Source organism: Hemitrygon akajei, chromosome 7 (genome assembly GCF_048418815.1).
Source record: "Hemitrygon akajei chromosome 7, sHemAka1.3, whole genome shotgun sequence".
Lineage (NCBI taxonomy): Eukaryota > Metazoa > Chordata > Chondrichthyes > Myliobatiformes > Dasyatidae > Hemitrygon > Hemitrygon akajei.
The window spans coordinates 58,192,899-58,218,637 of NC_133130.1; positions in this window are offsets into that span (position 1 = coordinate 58,192,899).

The following is a 25,739-nucleotide window of genomic DNA, read 5'->3' on the forward strand; positions in this document are numbered from 1 at the left end:
AAGAACTTGGACAGTTTAGAGAATGGGCAAAGAGGTGGTGGATAGAATATAGTGTGGAGAAATGTATGGTCTATGATCATGCACTTTGGTAAAAGGAATAAAGGAGTATACTATTTTAAAAATGGGGAGAAAACTCAAAAATCTCAGGTGCAAAGGGACTTGGGAGTTTTCATGTTGGGTTCCCTAAAGGTTAACTTACAGGTTGAGTCAGTTGGAAGGAAGACAAATGCAATTTTAGCATTAATTTCTAGAGGACTAGAGTATACATAAGATTCGGGATGTGTTGCTGAGGCTTAGTAAGGCATTGGTCGGATCACACTTGGAATATTGTGAGCTTCTTTGGCCCCTTATCGAAGGAAGGATATGCTGGCTTTGAAAGTGTCCAGAGGAGGTTCACAAGAAAGATTCCAGGAATGAAAAGGTTAATGCATGACGAGCATTTGATGGCTCTGCACCTGTACTCAATAGAGTCTAGAAGAATGAGAAGGAAACTCTTTTAAATTCATCGAATATTGAAAAGTCTATACAGGATAGATGTGGAGAAGATGTCTCCTATTGCGGATGAGTCTAGAATCTGAGGGCACAGCCTCTGAATTAAGGGAAATCCATTTAGAAAAGAGAATTTCTATAGCCAGAAGATGGTTAATCTGTTGAATTCATTGCAATGAACATCTGTGGAGGCCAAGTCATTGAGTATATTTAATGCAGAGGTTGATAGATTGAGGAGTTTTAGATTCTTGATCAGGACCTTCAATGTCACATAAGTACAATCAATGCCAGCTTTTACCTGAAGGAATTGCGCTAGACCATGAAAATTGATATTCATTCTCTTTGCAATGTAGCGTCCACTGAGAATATGATAAATTGAGCTGCTAACATCAGCAGAGCATCCATAACCATTCTTAATATAGTGACTCATGGATGGATGACTGATGCCACTATGCTCACTGGACAGTTTAGATGGACCTAGTTAAAAAGCTATGCATGGTAGCATACGTAGCTCCAAAAAAGGGGAAGCAAGTGTTTCCAAATTATTGTCAATAAATCCTTTTGAATGGACATCCATAGGTCATCCATTCTTGCCTTCCATGGAATTTCTCTCTTCTTTCCTCAATTAATGCCTCCTCTTTATAACTTCATTTTTATAACAATATAATCAGCATTTGTTTCCAAATATGAATAAATGTAAATATACCCATATTACAAATTTTCTCAACTCAATTTAAATATTTGCAGTATTTTTAAGTAAAAATGCTTTACTAATTGCATTTTCTGTTTTCTGGATGTTCTCCATGCTTTCTGGATTACATGCTGGCCTCAACCATCATGCATTTATTGTTTCCACGGGGCAGCATTTTAGAACTACTCATCTCAAATACACATTAAACAAATGGGAGCCAGTTCTCTTTCAAAAAATGATGCAGTTCATCTCCTATCCATGAATTACTGACAGTCTCCAAGACCTAGTTTCTGTTCAGCACACCATCCCCACAACGTTATTGCTGTAATTTTTTGCCCACTCTTCTACCATTTTGTCACTGGACCTTCTATCTCAGAAATGAAGATGATGCTAATAACTTCTTTGTTGCTCCATTATATCCTGGGCCCTTTGACATATGCATGAGTATGCATGCCATAATTTCAGTAGTATTTCACTGAATTCAACTTGGAAACTTGTAACCTGACTTTCTTTTCAATTTAAATAGCTTTGCTGGTGGATTAGAGAATATAGCTCAAATGGTTCCATTTTAATATCAGAGAACATATACAGTATACAACCTGAAATTCCTAATCTTCGCAAACATCCATAAAAACTAAAAAGAACCCCAAAGAATAAATGACAGAAGACATTAGAACACCGAGGCCCCCTCGACCCCCTCCCACACACAAGCTGCAGCAAAGCATCAACCTCCCCCTCCCCCCCATCCATTCAGCAGAAAGCATCAGTGCCCACCACCCACCAAGCAAGCAGTAGCAAAGCCCTCAAACAGAGACTATGATTTGCAGCCAATGTAGGTTGGGAGACAACTTGGTCGAGCACATACGCTTTGTCCTCCCATTTCAATTCTACTTCCCATTCCCGTTCCATGACCTTCTCTACTGCCATGATGAGGCTGTAGGAGGGACACTTTATATTCTGTCTAGGTAGCATCCAACTTGATAGCATGGATATCGATTTCACAAAATCCAGTAATTGCCTCCCCCTTCATCATTCCTTCAAGCCCATTTCCCTCTCTCAGCTTACCTACCCATCACCTCTCTCTGGTGCTCCTCCCCCTTCCCTTTCTTCCATTGTCTTCTACCCGCTCCTATCAGATTACCCCTTCTCCAGCCTTTAACTCTTTCACCAATCAAGAGTTCACTTGCACCGCTGCTTGGGTTGGGCTGGCCGGGATAGTGGTTGAAGCACATATGATAGTGGGGTTTACGAAGCTGCTGGACAGACACAAGAATATGAAGGGAATTGCATGAACATGCAGTGAATAAAGGGATATGGATCATGTAGAGGCAGGAGAGATTTAATTAAATTTGGTGTAGTGTTCAGCGCATGCTTTGTTGGTTGAAGAGCCTGTTCCAAAGCTATACTGTTCTCTATTCTATATTCCATATTCTATGCAAGATTTTTCCCTGTGCTCAGTCACAACATATTTATCAGTGCTTTACAAATTCCAGGCTTCACACAGTTATCAGAAGAAAATCCTTTCCTGCATGTTTTGGCTTTTTATAGATCTAAGTGAAGATGATAACTCAGCCAGACATGTCAGGATCTAATTTTACCCAATCTTCTTGAATTTATTTTTGTGATTCATAATTGTAACTAACTTTTAGTAAACAAAAGTAGAGAAATTCTGAAAACATTCAGTGGTTCATTCTGCATTGTGGTGAGGACAAGAGTCAACATTCTATATAAAATTCACTTAGTTAATGCTTGGATGAGAGGTCTGTGTGATTAAAGAAATTAGATCTGTGTCCTTCAGAGTTTAGGACAGTGGTGATTTTATTAAGATCCTTAAGGGGTATGACGTGCTAGTTATCAAGATGATTTTTCCTGGGAGAACCTCAAATGAGGGGCCATGGTTGCAAAATTACAGTTGGCCTTTTTAAAACTTAGGTGTGAGGAAACTATTTCTTGCACTGGGCGGTCAATCTATGGAATTGTCTACTTCAGATGATTCTGGAGGATAGATTGATGAAGGTATTTATAGGGGAAGCAAATAAATATTTGAAAGTTCAGGGAATTGAACCAGCATAGGAGGTGAGGCCTTTGACATATCATCTATAATCATATTGAAAGGCAGGGCAGTTTTGAGAGATCTGCTTCTTATATTCTTAGGAATAATCTTTCTCCAGAATTCTATTAATTGTGTTTCTCTTTCCACAACTGCTTCCTAACCTTTTTCAATGTTTCTAGCATTTTCTTTTATTTACAGTATTTTAGATTTCCAGTATTTCACATGTCAACTATTTTATTCATTAGTTCTGAGCCAAATAATAGTGTAGAGAATGTTTTAAGTTGGTATCAGTCCAATATAGAACTATTCACATCTAATTGTATGATAGAGACCAAGAATTAAAACTGACTAATTAGTGTTTCCAATTGTTCACTTTGTATTTATAATTCTGCTGCTCACAAAAAGTCTGCCTCATTTTCATTACAAATTCTCAATGTATCATTTATGCATTTTTGAAAATGGGTTTTTGGAATAATGCATCAATCAATATTGAAAGATTTAGTGTATTTATGTAAAAACAGTTTCAGATGAAACCAGGAGCAAATTATATGTTGATATGTGTTAATTTGCAAAGTGATGCATTAAAGAAGAAGCTTCAATATTATAATCTTCCTTTTTATTTTAATGCTATCATTAGGCTGACATGTCAGTACCCTAGAGTAAGTCAACAACTTGCTGAAATGACTGCCTTTATTGACATCAGGATGCCATTGTACTAAGCATCTATTCTTTAGAACAATAACATTCAGCATAGCTGATTTAATGCAGTTGGAATCACCTGCACTTTCTCATCTGGCTTGACTTTTAACTTACTATTCGAGAAAAAAATGCTGGGAAATTCCAGCTGATTAAATTGATTTTGCTGATGGGAATTATCAAGTGAGGGTAGCAAATGCAAGTTCATCAACTCATTTGTGTTCTCCCTTTCTAATGCACTTCATGTTTGGCATTTTTTTAATATAGCAGTGGAACTCTTGGCTTAGAACATATGGCATTTTTATTATTCATATTAATGGCAAAGTTGTAATTTTTTCTTCATCATGCAGGCCAAGGTCTTATTTCCCACCATTTCAAAAAGACTATAAGGCCAATTTTGTACTCATCTTCAAGGAATGGTTGTCTCAAAAGTGGCAATGTTCAATGATTGTTGCATTTCTTTATCAATATTGTTATCAATATAATTGTGTACAGTTCTGGTCACCGAATTATAGGAAAGATATCAATAAATTAGAGAGAGTGCAGAGACGATTTACTAGGATGTTACCTGGGTTTCAGCACTTAAGTTACAGAGAAAGGTTTAACAAGTTAGGTCTCTATTCATTGGAGCGTAGAAGGTTGAGGGGGGATTTGATCGAGGTATTTAAAATTTTGAGAGGGATAGATAGAGTTGACATGAATAGGCTGTTTCCATTGAGAGTAGGGGAGATTCAAACGAGAGGACATGATTTGACAGTTAGGGGGCAAAAGTTTAAGGGAAACACGAGGGGGTATTTCTTTACTCAGAGAGTGATAGCTGTGTGGAATGAGCTTCCTGTAGAAGTAGTAGAGGCCAGTTCAGTTGTGTCATTTAAGGTAAAATTGGATAGGTATATGGACAGGAAAGGAGTGGAGGGTTATGGGCTGAGTGCGGGTACTTGGGACTAGGTGAGATTAAGAGTTCGGCACGGACTAGGAGGGCCGGAATGGCCTGTTTCCATGCTGTGATTGTTATATGGTTATATGGTTATAATATCATTATCTTCCTCTGCTGAGTTCTCAAATGCTCTTGATCTTCAGAGTAACTGTTATACTTGTTAACTTTATAAGCCTTGCCTATCAATTTGATGCTATCTTTAATTTCATGGATGTATCATCTCTCTTAAACATAATGATTGTACTTGAGCCCACCACCTCATCTAGCAATGAGTTCCAGATATTAACTACTCTCTGGATAAAATATCCCCTTTAAACCTCCTTCCTCTCATCTTAAACCTATGCTTATGCCTTTTCTGAACAATCAGCAGAAGTACTGCGTAACTATTGAGAGGAACTTCATGGAAAATCATTGCATCACATTTTACAATTACAGATTTTATATTGTCTGATGGATTAATTTAAGAACATTCCAGGAACATTCAGACACTGGGCCATGGCCAACTTTAGCTTAAGCCATCTCCTGGCTTATTTCTAAGAGCAAGAGCACTCCTGAAGTTTCAAGGAACGTAGTGGAATGTTATAGTGTAGAAATTGCTTGTCTTCCTACCATAATGGAATGGAGTTTATGGAGGAATCTCACTGGTCAGAGTGTATATTAAGGCAATGAGAAGTTTAGGGAAAATATTCAGATAGGGAAATGAATCAAGAACATTTGGAGGATGGCTGAGTGGGTGATGATTGATCGGAATTGATTAGAGAGCTTAAACTAAAAATACCCTTAGGGGAAAGAGATCATAATATATGTAACATGCTGTAAGGTTTCACTGCTAATGGAATGGTTTTCTCTGTAGCAGCAATGTTTGGATTATGACTAGAAATAACTTGGCTTTGGAATGTGGAGCTATCTAATGAGAGGGATGTTGTTCTTTCTTGTGGGTCTAGGAGCTGCGATTTCAGGGTCTTTTGAAGGGGAGAGATGAGGAGAGAAGATGCGAATGGAGAGAGTTGGTAAACCACCGAACGGAGTGGACTTGGAGCGAGGTTCCGAAGGTCAGAGATGCTTGGAGGAGGTTGATGATGGACGAATGGCCCTATCGGTGAGCGCAAACATTGCGCATTAGACTGTTTCATGATAATGGGTCCTTTGCTTTTTTTGTTTCTTTACTAACCATGTAGTTAAATTAAGAATTATAAATCGTCTGATCGCATATTGTGTACTGTTTGTTATTTCATGGTACTGATTTGTAACAGGGGACACATCGCGCAGCATCCACCCGAATGAGATTTCTTAAGTTTGGCTGGGCTGAGGGCTGTCCTCCTCTAGAATAAGCAGCTAGCTGAACCGAGTGTTAAGTACTGTTAAAGTTGCAATTGAGGGCGGAGGTTTGATAAAATGGTGGCCGCAGCTCTCGTTTTAATGCAGGACAGTGCAGTAGCAGTAGCATTTTGTGTACTGTTTGTTATTTCATGGTACTGATTTGTAATAGGGGACACAGTGGTCAACGTAGCAGTAGATGGGGTGGAGATTTCTAAAACAGGGTTCTATCATTTCTGAGGGGAAGGAGTGGTTGGGTATGGAATGTCTAATTATTACACACCCCCAAGTGAAGAGTGAGAATTCTGAGTTAGTATCTGCCCTTACCTCTCTGGTAAATAAATGGAATGCCCAGGTTCAAAGTCCCTGCTATGGTAGGCTCCACCTTTTCTCTGGAATAACACCCACCCCTAAAGGGGAAGAGGAGTATGAGGCTTGAATGGAGCTGACATTTCAGTTGTTAGATGAGTGGCAATACTCTGATGACGTAAAGCGACAGAGATTGGTTGAAATCTTGAGTGGGCGGGCTGCTGACGTTGTGAGAGCCGTCAGGTTGTGGTATCCCATAGCAACAGCTGTCAATTACATGCAAGCACTGGTCAAAAGCACTGGTCAATGCTTTTGGCGGACAGGAAGCTCAGTGGAGCTCATGGTGGGGTTTCAGAACATGTGTCAGGAGAAGGGGGGGAAGCCTTCTGCTTATATTTCTCGGCTAGAGAGGGTGCTAAATTGCTTTCAGCACAGAGGGGTCATTCAGGCAGCTGAGGTGGATCAGTTATGAGAGGACCAGATAGCCAGGGGTGCCCAGTCCCAGGACCTGATTGCTTAGGGTCTCCGACAGTCTCGTAAGACGCGCCCCCCCTCCATCTTTTGTTGAGCTGATCAGAGAGGTACTGGAAGAGGAGAATGTGTTGGAGGTGCGGGAGGCCTCTGTCAGCAGGGTACAGTCTTCGGTAGTGGTCCGCTGCGGTGAATTGACCACGGATAGTCTACACCAGGGAGCGGAAGAGGAGACTGTGGCAGAGTTGAGAACGAAGATACGTCAGCTCTTATCAGAGGGTGTGACACCCCCCCCCCCACCCATATGCTGGAGCTGATGAAGGGGGCGGATTCCCTAAGGGGACGAACAATGTGGAGGGCTGCTGGCAGCACGTGTCACGCCAGAAGGAGAGTGAGCCCCCCAATACCTCAGCAGAGAGTCATTGGGAAAACTTAGAGGAGACCCAATGAGGGAATGGTCTGGCGTCTCTGGGTGGATCACATTTCCAGCAATATACCAAGGAACCCCAAAAGCGAAAGGCCCTATTCCTGAAGGCTAAGTGGGGCCATGCTCAAGTGTGTCGCTATGGATAGAGGGTATTTATGCTAAAGCCATCCTCGACACCAGGTTGCAGGTCACGTTGTTGTACCGTTCGTTTTACAACTGGTATCTGAAGCATTTACCATTGACCCCATCCAGGGCACTGGAGATCTGGGGGCTTAGTGCTAGTCATTATTCATACAATGGTTATTTGTCAAGAAGTTGGAGTTCTCGGAGGCCCATGTGGGCGTGTTTGAGGTTTAATACATTAGTGCTGGTTTGTCCGAACCCTATTGAGAAGGGGAGTGTTTCAATCCTGGTGAGGATCAACCTTACAAGAGGTGAGGAGCCTCTTGTGAGGAGGCTCATGGGGGTCTGCAAGGAGAAGGCTGGTGAGAGCATTCTGGGAACATTGTCCGTGCACCCAGTGTTTCAAGATGCTTTTGAGGAAATGCGTAGCTGCATTGGGCCACATACCGACTTTAGATGAAGGGCTATGTGGTTCACTCAGAAGACAATAAGACCATACGATATAGGAGCAGAAGTAGGCCATTCAGCCCATCAAGTCTGCTCCACCATTCAATTATGGGCTGATCCTTTTCTTCCAGTCATTCCCACTTCCCTGCTTTCACACCATAACCTTTGATGCCCTGGGTAATCAAGAACTTATCGATCTCTGCCTTAAATACACCCAATGACTTGGCCTCCACAGCCACTCCACAGATTTACCAGCCTCTGACTTAAGTAATTTCTCTGCATCTCAGTTCTGAAAGGACGTCCTTCAATCCTGATGTCCTAGAATCCCCTACCATGGGAAATAACTTTGCATATCTAATCTGTTCAGGCCTTTTAATGTTCTTTCTTTCTTACTTTTTTCTTTTTAAATCTTTTTATTAATTTTAAGAAAAACATTAGTGAAATATGAATACAAAACGTTTGAGAGTACATAATTAATAGTTTAAATAGACAATCAGATATGTAATAATCAATATATAAGGCCTCCCAAACTCATAGTATTAACGTAAAAGAATCGAAAAAGAGAAAAAAACCCCAACAAAAACTAAAAGAAAATTTAAAAAAAAACTAACCAACATGGGCAATTGCATAATGTTAAATACATACAGTAGTGCCGATAACTCCGAACCTCCATCCAAATAATTAAGGATAATAACAGTAAGGTTTAGGATCAGACCATTTAACTCATATGAAAATGTTGACTAAATGGTCTCCAAGTTTCCTCAAATTTAACTGAAGAATCAAAAACCACACTTCTAATTTTTTCTAAACTCAGACAAGAAATAGTTTGAGAAAACCACAGAAATACAGTTGGAGGGTTAATTTCTTTCCAATTCAGTAAAATAGATCTTCTAGCCATTAATGTAACAAATGCAATCATTCGTTGAGATGAAGCGGATAGACGATTATTATCTATCATTGGTAAACCAAAAATTGCAGTAAAAGGATGCGGTTGGAGATTGATATTTAAAACTCTTGAAATAATATTAAAAATATCTTTCCAATAATTTTGTAAACAAGGACAAGACCAAAACATATGAGTCAATGAAGCAACATCAGAATGACATCTGTGACAGGTTGAATTAACATAAGAATAAAATCGAGCAAGTTTATCTTTAGACATATGAGCTCTATGTACAACCTTAAATTGTATTAGGGCATGTTTAGCACAAATAGAGGACGAATTTACCAATGATAAAATTTTTTCCCATTCCTCAGTAGATATAGGACAATGCAATTCTTCTTGCCATTCCTTCTTAATTTTTTCTGATACATCTGGCTGTACACTCATAATCATATTATAAATGATAGCTACTAAACCCTTTTGACAAGGATTGAGGGCTAAAATTCTTTCTGTAATGTCCAATGGACATTCTTTCGAAAAAGACTTTAATTCATTATACAGAAAATTTCTGACTTGCAAATATCTAAAAAAATGGGTTTTAGGTAAATTATATTTATTAGATAGCTGTTCAAAGGACATAATGTTATCATCCAAAAACAGATCATGAAAACATGTTATACCTTTTGTTTTCCATAAAATAAAAGCTTGATCTATAGATGAAGGCCGAAAAAAGTAGTTAGATATTATAGGACATGACAGCATAAACTTATTCAAGCCAAAAAATTTACGAAATTGAAACCAAATTCGTAATGTATACTTGACTATGGGATTAGTTATCTGTTTATTCATTTTGAATAACGAAAAAGGAAGTGAAGATCCTAAGATTGAGATCAGTGATAAATCTTGCACAGATTTACATTCCAAATTTACCCATTGTGGGCAAGCAGCTGTAGTCGATTCTTGTGTCCAGAATAGGCCTTTTAATGTTCTAAGTGCTTCTATGAGATCCTACATCATTCTCCTGAACTCCAGGGAATACAGCCCAAGAGCTGCCAGATGTTCCTCATCTAGTAATCTCACCTTGTTCCTCACCCAGTAAAAGCCAATGGTGGTATGGCCTGGGGAAATAGTGAGAGTGATGGGGACCCCCAAATTTTCCAGAGTGCCTGAGGGCGAGGCTATCTTAGTGGACGCTCCGGAAGTCCACGAGGGGGAGTCGGGATTTCCTGCTGGAGTACTGGTGAGGCCCGAATTGCAGAAGCACTCGATTGTACAGGTGAGCAGGATGGCAGTAATTGTTAGGAACATTACAAAGAGGGAGGTCACCTTCAAGTGGGGGATGCTTCTGGCGCATCTGTTCCTGGTGACAGTAATGTCTAAAGTTCCTCTGAGACAAGCCAGAGAGAAACTATTGGAAAAAGGGGGAAAGTAGACCACTGAGTCATTCAACTTCGGGGCCTCACTGGTTCCTGTGGGTTGGAAGAGGAGATTGGTAGATAAAATGTTGAAGCTGGAAGGTGTCTTTTCCATTGGTGAGTTTGATGTGGATTGTTCCAAGAGCACTCGTCACACTATCTGGGTGACCGAGGACACCCCATTTAGAGAGAGGTCATGGTGACTGGCCCCTGCAGACGTGAAAGACGTGCAGCAGCATTTGTATAAATTGAAGGAAGCTGGGATCATCACCGAGTCCTGAAGCCCGTATGCGTCCCCAGTAGTAGTGGCCTGAAAGAAGAATGTGAAAGTACATGTACAATGTACTGTATATGTTAATCAAAATGGCTTCTTTGTTTTGTTAAGAGTAGGAATGCTTCTTTGTATGATAAGTGCTTTCTCTAGCGGTTGTTTAGCTTTAGACTTGCTGATATCGGGATTGTATTCATTTGTTGACCAATGGGGAATGTTATTTTGTCTTGTGAGGCTGGGAGCTTGGGGGTTTCGCAGTCTTTTCAGGGGAGTTGGGAAGAAGATGCCGAGGAAGGTGGATGTGCGCTGCACTGCTCGGTCGACCACCCGGGTGGTCCCAAGTGCAAGGTCGTGGAGGTTGGAGGAAAGTGACAAAGGGTCGAATAGTTCGATGGTTGAGCTCCAACGATGTGCACTAAACTGACTGAACTTTGATAAGTTGGCGCCTTTTACTTTATTTTCTTTTCCTTCATATATATTGTATTGCATAGTATTCTTTTAGTTTTAGTAAAATCTTTAAAGTGTATTCCATAATGGTATCTGGTGTGAGTTTGATATGGTGTGTGTGCACGAGGCATAAACTTGATTCTCACGGCACCTACGTGTACGGGAGGTGGGGTTAGTGAGTGGCTGGATCTCCTTTTCCCCTGGACATATACCAGCCTGTTGGGTAAGTGTTACATACAGATGTGTGCAGACTATATGACTTTGAACAGGCACACCATCCCTGACCAGTATACTGTCCGAGGATTGAAGATGCACTAGCCTGCCTGAGTGGTGCGAAGTGGTTCAGTGTGCTGGATTTGAGTGGATATTACCAGATCCCCATGAGTGAGGGCGACAAAGAGAAGACAGCATTTATATGCCTCCTTGGATTTTTCCAGTTCAATCAGCTTCTGTGCAGCAACCATCCCTTGAGGAAGAAAGGGAGGGGGAAGAAAGGACAGGAGGGTGGAAAGTATCTTAGCCCATTGGAGCCCTTTGGACCGAGATGGGATGTAAAATGTGAGGAGGCCTTCCAGTCACTGAAGGTGCTGCTGACCCAGGTGCCAGTGCTGGATTTTGTAGATCCCCGATTGCCATATGTACTACACACGGATGTCAGCCAAAAGGGCTTTGGGGGCATCCTGTATCAGGATCAGGGCACTAGTTTGAGACCCATTGCATTTGTCAGCTGGAGGCTGTCACCCTCCGAGTAAAACTATCTCATGCACAAGTTGGAATTTCTGGCGTTGAAATGGGCGGTTGTGGATAAGTTGAGTGACTACCTCTATGGGGCCAAGTTTGAGGTGGGAAAGGACAACAACCCCAACTTATATCCTAACCCTGGCGAAACTGGATGCCACAGGCCATCGGTGGTTGACGGCGTAGTCTGTCTATGATTTCAGCCTGAAGTATCATCTGGGAAACAGGAACATTGTTGCTGATGCTTTGTCCCGATAGGCGCATGAGGGACTGGACAGGGATGAGGAGTAGGAGAACACTCCTGCCCCGGGGGTGAAGACCTTGTGCCAGTTTCCCATCACTGTGAAGGCAGAGGAAAAGGAGGGGCAGGATTGAGCGGTGGATGAATTGGGAGCTTCTGATGACGCCATTCCACAAGTTTACTGTAACCTGACTGCTCTGAAGACAAATCAGCTGCCGGAATTGAGTTCTGGGGAAGTGGCAGCTGCTCAGTGAGATGACCCGGGCATTGGTATAATTTGGTCAGCAGTCAAAAAGGGAGACATGGCTCAGGCGGAGAATACGAAACATGCAGCTTGCCTCCATTACTGAGAGAATGGCCTCGGTTGAAGTTGTAGAACCAGATCCTATATTGGGTCACGTCACCCCCGGACCAACCTCTATCACGCAGGTTGATGCCAGCTGGTTCTGCCAGAGTAGTATCGGAAGATTGCGTTGAAGTCACTTCATGATGATTCTGGACACTTGGGGGTTGAAAAGACATATGGATTGCTCAAAGACTGGTTTTACTGGCCCCGAATGAAGTCAGAGGTCAAAGAGTACAGCAAGTTGTGTATTTCATGCATACGGCAGAAGACCCTGCCTACGCAGGCAGCTCCCTTGGCCCATTTGCAGAGTGCAGGGCTCCTGGACCTGGTGCGTATGGATTTACTGTCAATAGAACCCGATGCCAGCAACATGGAAAGTGTATTATCATGCACTTTGGTAGAAGAAATAAACAGGTAGACTATTATTTAAATAGGGAGAGAATTCAAAATTCTGAGATGTAACGGGACTTGGGAGTCCTCGTGCAGGATACCTTTAAGGTTAACTTCCAGGTTGAGTCGGTGGTGAAGAAGGTGAATGCAATGTTGGCACTTATTTTTAGAGGAATAGAGCATAGGAGCAGGGATGTGATGTTGAGGCTCTATAAGGCACTGGTAAGACCTCACTTGGAGTACTGTGTGCAGTTTTGGTCTCCTTATTTAAGAAAGGATGTGCTGACGTTGGAGAGGATTCAGAGAAGATTCACTAGAATGATTCCGGGAATGAGAGGGTTAACATATGAGGAATATTTGACTACGCTTGGACTGTACTCCTCGGAATTTAGAAGAGTGAGGGGGGGACCTCATAGAAATATTTCGAATGTTGAAAGGCATGGACAGAGTGGATGTGGCAAAGTTGTTTCCCATGGTGGGGGAGTCTGGTATGAGAGGGCATGACTTAAAGATTGAAGGGTGCCCATTCAGAACAGAGATGCGAAGAAATTTTTTTAGCCAGGGGGTGGTGAATCTGTGGAATCTGTTGCCACGGGCGGCAGTGGAGGCCAAGTCATTGGGTGTATTTAAGGCAGAGATTGATAGGTATCTGAGTAGCCAGGGCATCAAAGGTTATGGTGAGAAGGCAAGGGAGTGGGACTAAATGGGAGAATGGATCAGCTCATGATGGAATGGTGGAGCAGACTCGATGGGCCAAATGGCCGACTTCTGCTCCTTTGTCTTATGGTCTTATAGTTTGGGTGATGGAATTGATGCCTTTGTTGCGAAGTTTGCAAATGATACAAAGATAGGTGGAGGGGCAGGTAGTTTTGAGGAAATAGGGAGGCTACAGAAGGACTTAGACAGTTTACGATCTAGTCATGCACTTTGGTGTAAGAAATTAAAGGGTTGACTTTTTTTTAATGGAGAGAAAATACAAAAATCTGAGCTTCAGAGGGATTTGGGAGTCCTTGTTTAGGATTCTGTAAAGGTTAATTTGCAAGTTGAGTCAGTGGTGAGGTAGGCAAATGCAATGTTAACATTCATTTCAAGAGGACTAGAATATAAAAGCAAGGATGTAATGTTATGACTTTATAAAGCACTGGTAAGGCCTCGCTTAGGGTATTGTGAGCAGTTCTGAGCCCCTTATCTTAGAAAGGATATGCTGAAACTGGAGAGGGTTCAAAAGAGATTCACAAAAATGATTCCAGGATTGACTAGCTTATCATATGAAGGGTGTCTGTCAGCTCTGGGCCTGTATTCACTGGAATTCAGAAGATGAGGGGTGACCGAATTGAAATCTTTTGAATGGTGAAAGGCCTTGATAGAGTGGATGTTGAGATGATGTTTCTTATGGTGGGAGTATCTAAGACCAGAGGACACATCCTCAAAATAGAGGAGCATCCTTTTAGAACAGAGATGAGAAGGAAGTTCTTGAGCCAGAGAGTGGTGAATCTGTGAAATTTGTTGCCACAGACAGCTATGGAGGCCAAAACTTTATGTATAGTTAAGGCGGAGTTTGATAGGTTCTTGATTGGTCAGTGCATGAAGAAATATGGGGGGGAAGGCAGGAGACAGGGGCTGTGAAAAAAATGGATCAGTCATAATTAAATGGCGGAGCAGACTCGATGGGTCAAATGGCCTATTCTGCTCCTATGTTTTAGGGTCTTATGGTGATTGTAGGTTGAAGGTTGACTGTGGAATTGGGATCAATTATTTTGAAATGCTAAGGTTGACCAAGAAAATGCCCCAGACTTTTTGGCAATCCAGACCTCAATTTTTGGTTAAGACCTGCTTTAGTATGATTATTTGAGAACATAGTGCATATCTCCTGGCCTTTGAGCATTAGTGTGTCACTCACAAGGCATCATTGGGTCTGCCCTGACCTGAAAATAGTGGTTTTACTCAACATTTTGTCATCAAAGGCATATTCAATTAAATAATCGCACAAACCTTTTTTCTATTTTTGGAGTCTAGCAATTAATGCAGAAGCAATTTTAAACTCATCTAATGCTATTTCTTCCTGAAAATCAGTGTCAAGTTTGAGGTGGTAAAATTATTCCACTCAAAGTGCCAAGCTAAATCAATGGTCTTTGTAAAATGATCTCACTTATCTATTTTATATTAATTTTTCCCGTTTTATCTGTGTGCATATGCAGTCTGTCTTGTTAAAATTCTTTCATCTTGAACTTTGAGTCGTACTTCTCCTCCTTGTGTTGTTTCTTCACAGTCTCACATTTTATGTTCTTGCCTCCAGTTTCAGCATCTCCAGCTGGTATGCAGATTCTTCGAGTTTTTCCTCAGCTGCCAAATGAACTATTTCAGTTTCTTTATCTATTTTTGTCTCTCAGTCTTCACAGACATTTTCATCTGCTCCTTTTTTTCTTAATAATCAACCTAATCTGGATAACCTGCTGATATGTGCATTCATTCTTTACTCTACTTGTATATCACACAGTTTGTAATGGAACAGGCCAGCTCTGTTCCCAAAAGCAAGTTGACTGAAAATATTGAATTTGTTATTGAGTCTGGAAGGTTGCAAAATACACAGATGGACGATAAAGTGATAATTCTGAAGCCTACTTTAGGCATTACTACTAAAGCGTAGGAGACAAAAGACATCCCACTCCCAACCTGATCTATCTGTCTATGGTATCTTAGTCTTTTCCAGTGAAGTCTAATGTAAGCTTGAAGTACATCACCTCGTCTTCCATCTGGACACCTTGCGGCCTCTGCACAAATATTGAATTCAACAATTTAAAGTAACTCATTTTCTCTGTTGCTATTTGCACCGGTTGTAAAGTTATCCACCTGTATTTTCAACTTAACTATTCACTCTCCATAGATATTGACTGCTGTGATGGTCTTTCCCAACATTTGTCTTTTGGTTTCAGGTCTCATATGAACTCAGCAACTGAACTTCCTCAGTCCTAGACAGAGAATGCCAAAGAACTACTATTGGCTGGGTGAGGAAATTTCTCATTTTCTATTGTGATTAGTTGATCCGTTATTTGGTGACTCTGGGTCTGAATGTCTCAGACAAAGAAAGTATCATCCTGTTAACGCAACACATGCACACAATAATGGAAGAACTCAGCAGGTCAGGCAGCATCTGTGGAAAAGAGTAAACAGTCAATGTTTTGGGCAAAGTCCTAGAAGACCCAACATGTCCAGGGCTGCAAAATAGATTTGCTTTTGGCTCATGGAGCATTATTATCTGTAAGCCTCTTTCTATTCTGCATTTCCTGGGGACTTCTTGGAACAGGAACTGAGTGGCAGTTCCCTTGGCTGAAGAGTCAAGAATTAGTCATATTTTCTCAGCGTAAGGTCATTTGTCAGTTAGAATGAACAAAAGGAGAATAATCTAAAATCCCAAAATTGTCAATGTTTGGATTTGGCTATCCCAAAGGCTGATATATTCTTGGTTGCTTTGCATATTCATAAACAAAATTCATGGATTTAAAGCATAAGCGGATAGGATATGGAGTGGGCACATAAGAGAATGGTTCCAATCTAAAACTTGCTGTAATGTGGAAGAGTTGTCACTACCAGCAGAAAATCTCAAATAGTTTATGAGGAAGAATGGAAGAAAGGAAGTGTTATTGTGAAATGTATTGAGGTAAGGAGAAACTTGTTAAGAGCAATATACAGTTTATTGACTATGATATGTTCTGCACAAATCTCTTTTCATAATTATTACAGGTTATTTCAGTACACGGATTATTTTCTTGCTATTGGTGATATGCTCGGAGTGAAGAATAGGTGGCTTAGTTATGCCATATTTAGTCACTTAAATAAGCTAATCATGCTTTCTTATGTGCAACACATCTGATATTGTTCTCTATCACTGAGCTCAGTTGTGCTGAACTGTAAATGTGTTCTAATGTCCTGCAGATATATCAGAGGCAAAAAGGGAATGTGCAAGTAATTTGTGAGAAGCTGCAGAAAACTAAGATATACTAGACAGATATTTTTGTAAGTAAGATTTAGCAAATACTGATTGTCATTTTTAAATCTTCGTCAAACATCACAAGGCACACTTTACTAATATTTCATGTCACTATCAGTCCAGTTTAACAAATCAAGGTTATACATTATACTTCCCTTAAATTAGATTGTGTCTGTCCTGTGAAAGGGACTGGTCTGAAATATTGTCCAGGTCTCAGATGTTTTCAACAGTCTCTACATGACTCAGATAATCAGAAACAATCAAAATGGTTGAAAATTTTTGAATTGTTAAACAAATTAAGAATTATGTAAAAATAATTTTAAAAATCTACTTGCCCATATCTCCCTCCTGGCATTTACCTCTGCAAACAGCCAAAGTGCTGCAGCTGACCATCACCTCATCCCTCATCTTCACTCAGGGCTCCAAACAGTCCTTCTATGTGATTCCCTGGGAATCTGTTGGGGTCACCTATTGTATCTAGTGCTCTCGGTGTGCCCTCCTCTATATTGGTTAGACTTGTTGTAAATTGGGGGACCATTTTTGTCGAGCACCTCCGCTCAATCTGCCAGAAGTGGAACTTCCCATTGGCCCACCATCTTAAATCTGATTCTCCTTCCCACCCCAACATGTTGGTCCATGGCCTCTTCTTGTGCCACAATGAGACCACCCTCAGCGTGGAGGAGCAACACCTTATATTCCATCTGGGTACCCTCCAACCTGATGGCATGAATACCAATTTTTCTTTCCAGTAAAAAAAAATTCTTCTCCCTCCCCTCTTCTTGCATTTCCCACTCTGGCCTTTTACCTCTTCTCATCTGTCTATCACCTAGTGCACTTCCTCTTTCCATTTCTTCCATGGTCCACTCTCCTCTCCAATCAAATTCTTTCACCTTCAGCCCTTTACCTTTCCCACCCACCTGGCTTCACCTATGAACTTCTTGCTATCCTTCTTCTCCTCCCCTCACCTTCTTATTCTGGTGTTTTCCCCCTTTCTTACTACTCCTGCAGAAGAGTCTCGCTCAAATCATTGACTGTTTGTTCATTTGGATGGATGCTTCCTGAACTGCTGAGTTCTTCCAGAAATTTATATATGTTGCTTTGGATTTCCATCATCTGCAGAATTTCTTCTGTTTATGACTCACATATATTTTTGTTTTCCATTCAGGTAACCACTTTCAAATGAATAGGGCACACCAGATCTGCCATTTAAAGCTGGCCGAATGCTGAAGGTGCAGATAGATAGAGTACCCAGTCCCTAAATCCATTCTCCTGTACTCAAATCATCTTACATTGAAGGTCAGCATGCCATTTGCTTTCTTAACTGCTTGCAACACTCCATGTGAGTTTTAAATGGCAGCAGTACAATACCAAAGTCACTTTGTTCATCAATATTTCCCAATATGATACCCTTTGAATAATTTTATTTTTAGTTTCTTAGTCATATTTAATCTAGTAGGTCTATTTTTCCTATCAAAATGGATAACTTAATATTGTTTTGCAAAATGCTAAATTTGGAAGTTTTTCTGCACCCACTCAAACCTCTGAATTTGTGAATAAGAACACTGTGTGTTTTACATTTCGTAAGCAGGAAGATAGTGAGGTTCGGCTTTTTCATCCAAAGCTTAATGATGTCATAAAGTTTTGTAATCGTAATGGTATAGAATGAGACGATGAGTCCATCAAATTCATATTGGCTCATGCTATAGCAATCCCATTCACTGCTCTTCTCCCACAATCCTGCAAATTATGGTGGGAAGCTCCACAATAATGAAAAAAATTGATAATAAGTCAGTAAATAGTTGGGGACCCAAACTCCAAAACATTGACCAGAAAATTAAAGAGCAATCTGTTGCAATGGATCTTCACCAATTTTTTGCTGAGTTAAACTCACATTATACTCTTTAATTTGTCAAAATCAATTGGAAGATCTACCCTTATGTCAATTTGAATTGGCATGGAATTCTATAAAAGTCATATCTGTTTTCTGTGCTTCAGTATAAAGTTACAGGAAAATAGACATGATTTCCCTTATAACAGGTTTAAACTGTCAAAAGTGATTTGAGAGAAATGTCATTTATGTGAGACTATAAGACAGCTGAATAAATAAGGGATTTCATCTTTGCTTCTGACTATGAAATAGCATTAGCCCTGGATGACCTCATAAATTTCCTATTTAAAATGGAGTGAGGTGGGAAAATGATACTGACTCACTTTGGAGCAGAAGTATGACTCTCAAACAAACTTTCAAGCCAAGCTTTTCTATAACAATATTCAGTCAGTCCAAAGAAATGATAACATTACCTTTAGAGGGTACAAGTGAAATAAAAGGAATAATGAAGATCCTGGAAATCTGAAACAAAAACATAAAATGCTGGTTTCAGGTCAAAGATGTTCTCAATTCTGATGAAGAATCTTTGACCTGAAATTTTAAACTGTTTCTCTTCCCAGAGATGTGGCCTAACCTGCCAAGTGTTTGAAACATTTCTCTTTTTGTACTGGAATGTAAATGATTGCATTTATTTAGGAGCAGAAATATTTATGTCTTGACAACATTAAGATAAAGAATGCAACACCCTCCATTGCAATACTATGTTAGACTTACACCTGGTTAAAATTTAGGTTTCCTCAATGATAGTTGACAAAATTTCTCTGATGATCAGATCCCGAGATCAGGACATGCAACAGTTTAGAATCAGATATCAGTTTAATTTAATAAGAAATCAATGGAGATTATAGTGAAATGCTCCTCAAAAATATTTTTTTTCAAAACTACATTTTTAATATACATTTGAAAAGGAAACACAAGGATGCTGGAAATTCAAGCAACACACACAAAACGCTGGTGGAATGCAGCAGGCCAGGCAGCATCTATAGGAAGAAGCACTGTCGACGTTTCGGGCCGAGACCCTTTGTCAGGACATCGACAGTGCTTCTTCCTATAGATGCTGCCTGGCCTGCTGCATTCCACCAGAATTTTGTGTGTGTTTTTTAATACGCATACAAGGATGACCCAGGCATATACTGGCAGTGTAATAAACTAGGTCACAATATGTTATGTTAAGCAGCAGTGTGCTGCACAGTATCATAGTGGTTGGCATAGCTCTATTACAGCACCAGCAAACCAGGTTCAATTCCACTGCTGACTGTAAGCAGTTTGTACATTCTCATTGTGACCACATGGGTCTCTTCCAGGTGCTCCGATTTCCTCCCCTATTCCAAAGAAGTGTGATAATTGGTCACATAGGGGGTAATTGAGCAGTAAGGGCTTATTGGTCTAGAACAGCCTGTTACCATGCTGTATCTTGAAATAAAATAAAGTCTGAGCAGATGATAATCTCTCAGTTTTGCTGACCTGTGCCATCTGCTTGCAATCTCTGCCTGTGATCACCCCACAGCAGAGCTTATACAGTTCACTTGTAGAGATTTGATTTTGAAGGCTCAATGCATTTTGAATTCCAGCTCTATCAAGGAGAGTGCCACCCATGAAGCCACCATGAACTGGCAAAGACGTGCCCACATGTTTGTTTGCTGGCAAAGCTGCCAGGATTTTTAATGTAAAAATTACTTACAATATTTAAATACATAATTTTAATTTCTCAGAATATGAAATCAATAAGGATATTTGTAAGTAACTAGAAACATAAAGAAAAACACAATAATTACAAAAGCAAATTTGTCCTTTCCTTACCTTTCTTTCCTCACTACCATAAAATTCCTATTGAAATTTAAGGTATCAGGTTTGCTGCATCAAAGTTCCCCAGCATAAAAATACTGGACTTCCTGGGGAGTTGAATATAAGAGCATATTGAAAGATATAGTGTCATATATCATTCGTTATATCAAGACTTCCATGTTTGACTGCACAGGCTCCCATTTATACAGCTAATTGTTGATAGTTCTGTTTTGGCTACTACCAACTAAATCTGGTCTAACAGTTCAACATTTCTGAATGTCTCTTGGAAATCATGTTGATCAAGGTAAGACTTCCCTCAGAATATTATCCAGTTTTCCGATGGTGCTGAAATTTTAAAGCAAAAATGGCAGCATTTGATTTTTGACAAGATAGTTGCACTGAGAATTCATAATGATTTATTGGCAGCCATGGTGAAGAGGAACAAGGGCATCTGTATCCACAGGAGAACAGAGGAATATCTTCCATACATATGCTGAGGATCCAGTGGGAAGAATGAAATGCAGAGTTTAAAACCTCAAGTGTAATAGTAAGAAGTTGGATGCATCACAATTCAAGATTCAATATTCAAGATTGTTTAATGCATTGATTTAATTCAAGTTGTCAAGGTAAATGAATTCACTCTTCAACTGGAAAAAACATTCTACATGTTTTGCTGAATTCCCAGAGGAAGGTTTACCAGGCAACTTAAATCTATAAGCATCTTCCTTCAGCACAAAATTTTAAAAATATATTGGGGGAAAAGCCACATTTTCAAACATTACGTTCCATAAATATATACAGTTTCATGAGTAGCTGGAAGAGAAATTATCTCTAAGTAACACAACAGGGTATACTGCTGATGTATTAAATGTTGTTTTCAGCCATATAATGTCAAGGCTGTTCGTAAACTGGAGTGGAGACTTAAAATATGGACTAGTGGCTTCATACTAATGTGTTACATTCTAATATCATCATCTTGTTGCTCCACAGCCTGTGGCAAGTGGACACACATTCTTACACGTGCAATTTTTTTTACAATGATGGCATCCTACACATTCCTGTCAGAAATGTGGCTTGATCTCACATTCTGTTTCCAGGCTAGGGGTGTAGGCTGGTGGAGGTGATAGAGGGAGGGGTGAGGAAGAGAGTGACTTGAAGTCCCTTGCCTTGTAATGTGATCTGCAATTGGCTACCGTTGACTAGATGTATTGAGCACTGAGACTAGACAAGTAGCGACTGAAAATTTGTGCACCCATCAACCTCATTTAGATCTTACTGGTAGTCTTTTCCCATTGTCTGCAGATGTATTTTCAAGAAGGTTTTGTTTTACATGAGGTGTTTACCAGTTATCCAATAGAAATGACACCCAGCAGCATGAATACCCATTTATTGTAACTCTATTGATGAAATGGTGAAATAATCAGTTTCCTAAGTGCAGCGCGCTTTTAAGTTTTGGCATTTTAATTAACTTTTTATTTGAATTTGGATGGAAAGTTTCTCCCACTAAGCAGTCAGCTGAAGGATTGTTCTTCAGATCAATGACCAGCAATATCAGTTCATGCTGTTAGTGGTGCTTTTAACAGTAGCAATTCTTGCTCTGAAGGTAATATCCAGTTCATGGGCCCTCATATTGAAAAACTGGTGTGTATGAGATGAAAATATTTCTCTGCTCATTACATTATTGCATGGACCATAATCATAAAGAAAAAAGACAACAAAATATCAATTTATAGCATTATACAACCATTAGTTGTCTTCATGAAGGCACATACTGAGCATGCAATCAAGTATGAGCTGTAAATACAGATCAAGGAAAACTTCTGCTATATGGAACTGCTAAAGCTTCCAAAGCAATTAATTTACAGTATGATTCATCGTGGAGGATTATAGAAGAAACTCACTGCAGCCAGTAACAGAGGGCAGCCCTGATTGATCTGCATTTCACCTCTTCATCCAAACTGTGCTAAGATTCAGGCTTCTGGTAGCTCCACTGCCCTGCCATGTGCCATCCGGCATCTGGGCACCAGCACCTTCAACATAATCAATGCCTGGTTCTCAAAAAAGTGTGGTAGAAGTTGTACTTGTGCTGTGTGAAACATGACTGCCTCTGAAATATCTATGATATTTATGTTGATAAGCATACTGAACCATTTAAAACATGGTTTATATTCATAGGAAAATTGCAAAGACAACTCTTACAAATATGATAATATTACACAAGCGAGGCAGTGGATGAACCCAAGTGCAGAACACGGGCGCGGAGGCAGAGTCAGGAGGCGTTCTTGATGTAGCAAGCGTGGAATCAGTATCCAGGAACGACGCTAGACTTAGAGCTGGCAGTCCTAAGAACCATGAAACGAGCAGGTGTATGTAGTTAGTGGAACCTGGGAATGACTGGAAACTAAATGAGGGGATTGAGGCCCAATTCCTGAGGTAAATAGCAAGGTGGGGGATTGCTAAAGGGAACATGACAGTACTCCTCCCTCAATGGGAGCCTCCCGGCGATCCTCCAGGCCTGTCCGAATAGTCCCGATGAAAATCTTGGATGAGGGAAGGGTTTATGATGAAGGAGCGGGGGACCCAAGAACGCTCTTCTGGACCATTCCCTTCCCAATCTACCAATATTGGAAACCCCTGCCCCTACGGCACACATCCAGTAGTCTTCAGACGGTGTATGCTGGATGGTTGTTGATGTTATGGGCAGGTGGGGGAGCCTCAGCCAGGGGACACAAGGGGCTGATGCAAACTGGCTTTAGCTGGGAAACATGAAAAGTCGGGTGAATGTGCATAGATTTTGGCAGTTTTCGGCAGACCGGTGTGGGATTGATAACACTTTAAATCTTGAATGGTCCCAGGAAGCAAGGGGCAAGTTTCCTATGCTTGTTCTTGAGCGGGATGTCCTTGGATGCAAGCCATACCATCTGCCCCGGTTGGTACTCAAGCATCAGAGTCCAGCCATCTTCTTATTGTGTTTTGCTGATCTGAGTAGGGCCATGTGTGTCTCCTCCCAAACCGTAAGACACTGATCGATATGGTCCTGAACCAACGGTACCACAATCTCCTCTTCTTGCGCGGGGAACAGCGGGGGTTGGTACCCCAGGGAACACTCGAATGGAGACCTTCCAATGGCAGAGCTCACCAGAGTTGTGGGCGCACTCAACCCATGGGAGGTTGTCGCTCCAGGTCGATGGTTTGTTTGCCATTACACAGCCTCCAATTCTTGGTTGTCCCGTTCTATCTGCCCGTTTGTCTGGGGGTGGAAGCCGGATGACAGGCTGACGGATGCACCCAAGGCTTGATAGAAGGCCTTCCATACCTGTGAGATGAACTGGGGACCTCAAGCGGAGACGATGTCTGTGGGGATTCCGTGGAGGCAGAAGACATGGCGGATGAGAAAACCTGCGTTTTCTTGAGAGGAAGGGAGTTTAGGGAGGGCGACGATGTGCAACGCCTTGGAGAACCGGTCTACTATGGTGAGTACGGTGGTATTCCCATGTGAAGGGGGTAGATCGGTGATGAAGTCCAGGGCGATGTGTGACCAGGGTCGACCAGGGACAGGTAGAGGACAAAGTAACCCCGTAGGTGGCCGATGAGAGGCTTTTCCCTGGGCACAGATGGAACATGCCGAGACATAGGAATGGGTATTCACCTCCACGGACAGCCACCAAAAGTGTCTTTTCAGGAGCGCTAGGGTCTGATCAGTCCCGGGGTGGCAGGCGAACCGAGATGTGTGCCCTACTGGAGAACCTGAGGCTTGACGGAAACGGGCACATACAAGGAGCGGCCAGTTCATTCTGCTACACAAGCGAGGTGGTGGACGAACCCAAGTGCAGAACACGGGCGCAGAGGCTGAGTCGGGAGGTGTTCTTGATGTAGCAAGCGTGGTATCCAGGAGTGATACTAGACTTAGAACTGGCAGTCCTAAGAACCATGAAACAAGGTTACTCACACCAGAGTCAACCAACGAACTGGCAGCTCCTTGTTGTGATCACAGGGTTTTTATCCTGCATTTGCTGATGGAAAGCAGGTGTGTGTAGTTAGTGGAACCTGGGAATGATTGGAAACTAAATGAGGGATTGAGGCCTAATTCCTGAGGTAAATAGCAAGGTGGGGGATTGCCAGAAGGGACCATGACAGATAATCCATTTCTTTCTTAGATGCATAGCCATGTCATTTTGAAATTATTGAGTTACTATCCTGTGGTCAATGTGTGCATTATGTACAAAGATAACTATTCAACATCTTCTGAAGCCAGATGGATTGTTGTAAGCAGACTTAATCACTTGTATATTGTGTTTTCATCTTGTAAGCTATGGAGCACTTACATAGTATACAAACAAGTTGATGTAGCATATGTTACAATTGTGGAGTATCTGATTCATATATTCCATGCCAGGTGTCCATGTACTAAAGCAGCCTCTCAATGATATGTAGTTACAAGGGTGCACCGCCTGTTCCACTCTTTGCTCTCCTATCATTTGCAGGTTTGACATTTAAACTTAAACAGCTGTAAATTTAGGCAGTTTGATTCAACTTATGTCAGCTTCTTCCAGCAGAAAATGTACTTTGCAGCCCCACATCTGCAATTCAATTTGCATAAGCTTGACATTTTTATTCTGTTATTTTTATTTATTTAGTGATACAGCACGGAATAGGCCCTTCTAGCTATTTGAGCCATGCCACCATAGCAACCCCCAACAAACCAAATTAACTCAAACCTAATCGCGGGGCAATTTAAAATGATCAATTAACCTACCTGGTACGTTTTTGGACTGTGAGAGGAAACCGGACCACCTGACAAAAACCCTCAAAGTCCACAGGGAAGACTCCTTTCAGATGGCACCAGAACTGAACTCTGAAATCTAGAATGCTCCAAGCTGTAATAGCATTATACTAACCGCTACACTATTGTGGCATGGATGATTCCATGGATTTAAGATCCCACTGTATAATACTGTGGTTAAAACAACCTACACAGTTGCTGAAATGTCTCAAATTAAAACTTCAATTGTGAAAATAGAAATAATAGGATGCTAACTTCCAAGGCATGGTGGAGTCCAACTTCTACTTCAAACATAGCCTTGTAGAGCGTCTTTCCAGCATGGAAGTAACAGAGTTCTAGATCCATATTTGCGCAGCCAATGTAGTATCTGAAGGCAGAGATACCGGTTCTCACTGAGGCACAAGCAGTAGCAGTAAAAGATTAGACTGAGAGCATGGCATCCAGACCACTGCGATTATGGCTCTGGACATCAATGTTGATAGAGCTTGAAATATTCCAGCAGCTGAATAGGATCGCTGAGGCATGTTCCTGGGGGAGTGGCAGAGATCCCATGGATTATGAATCATCAACCTTCACTTCTTTATCCCAACACCACCACTTTGCC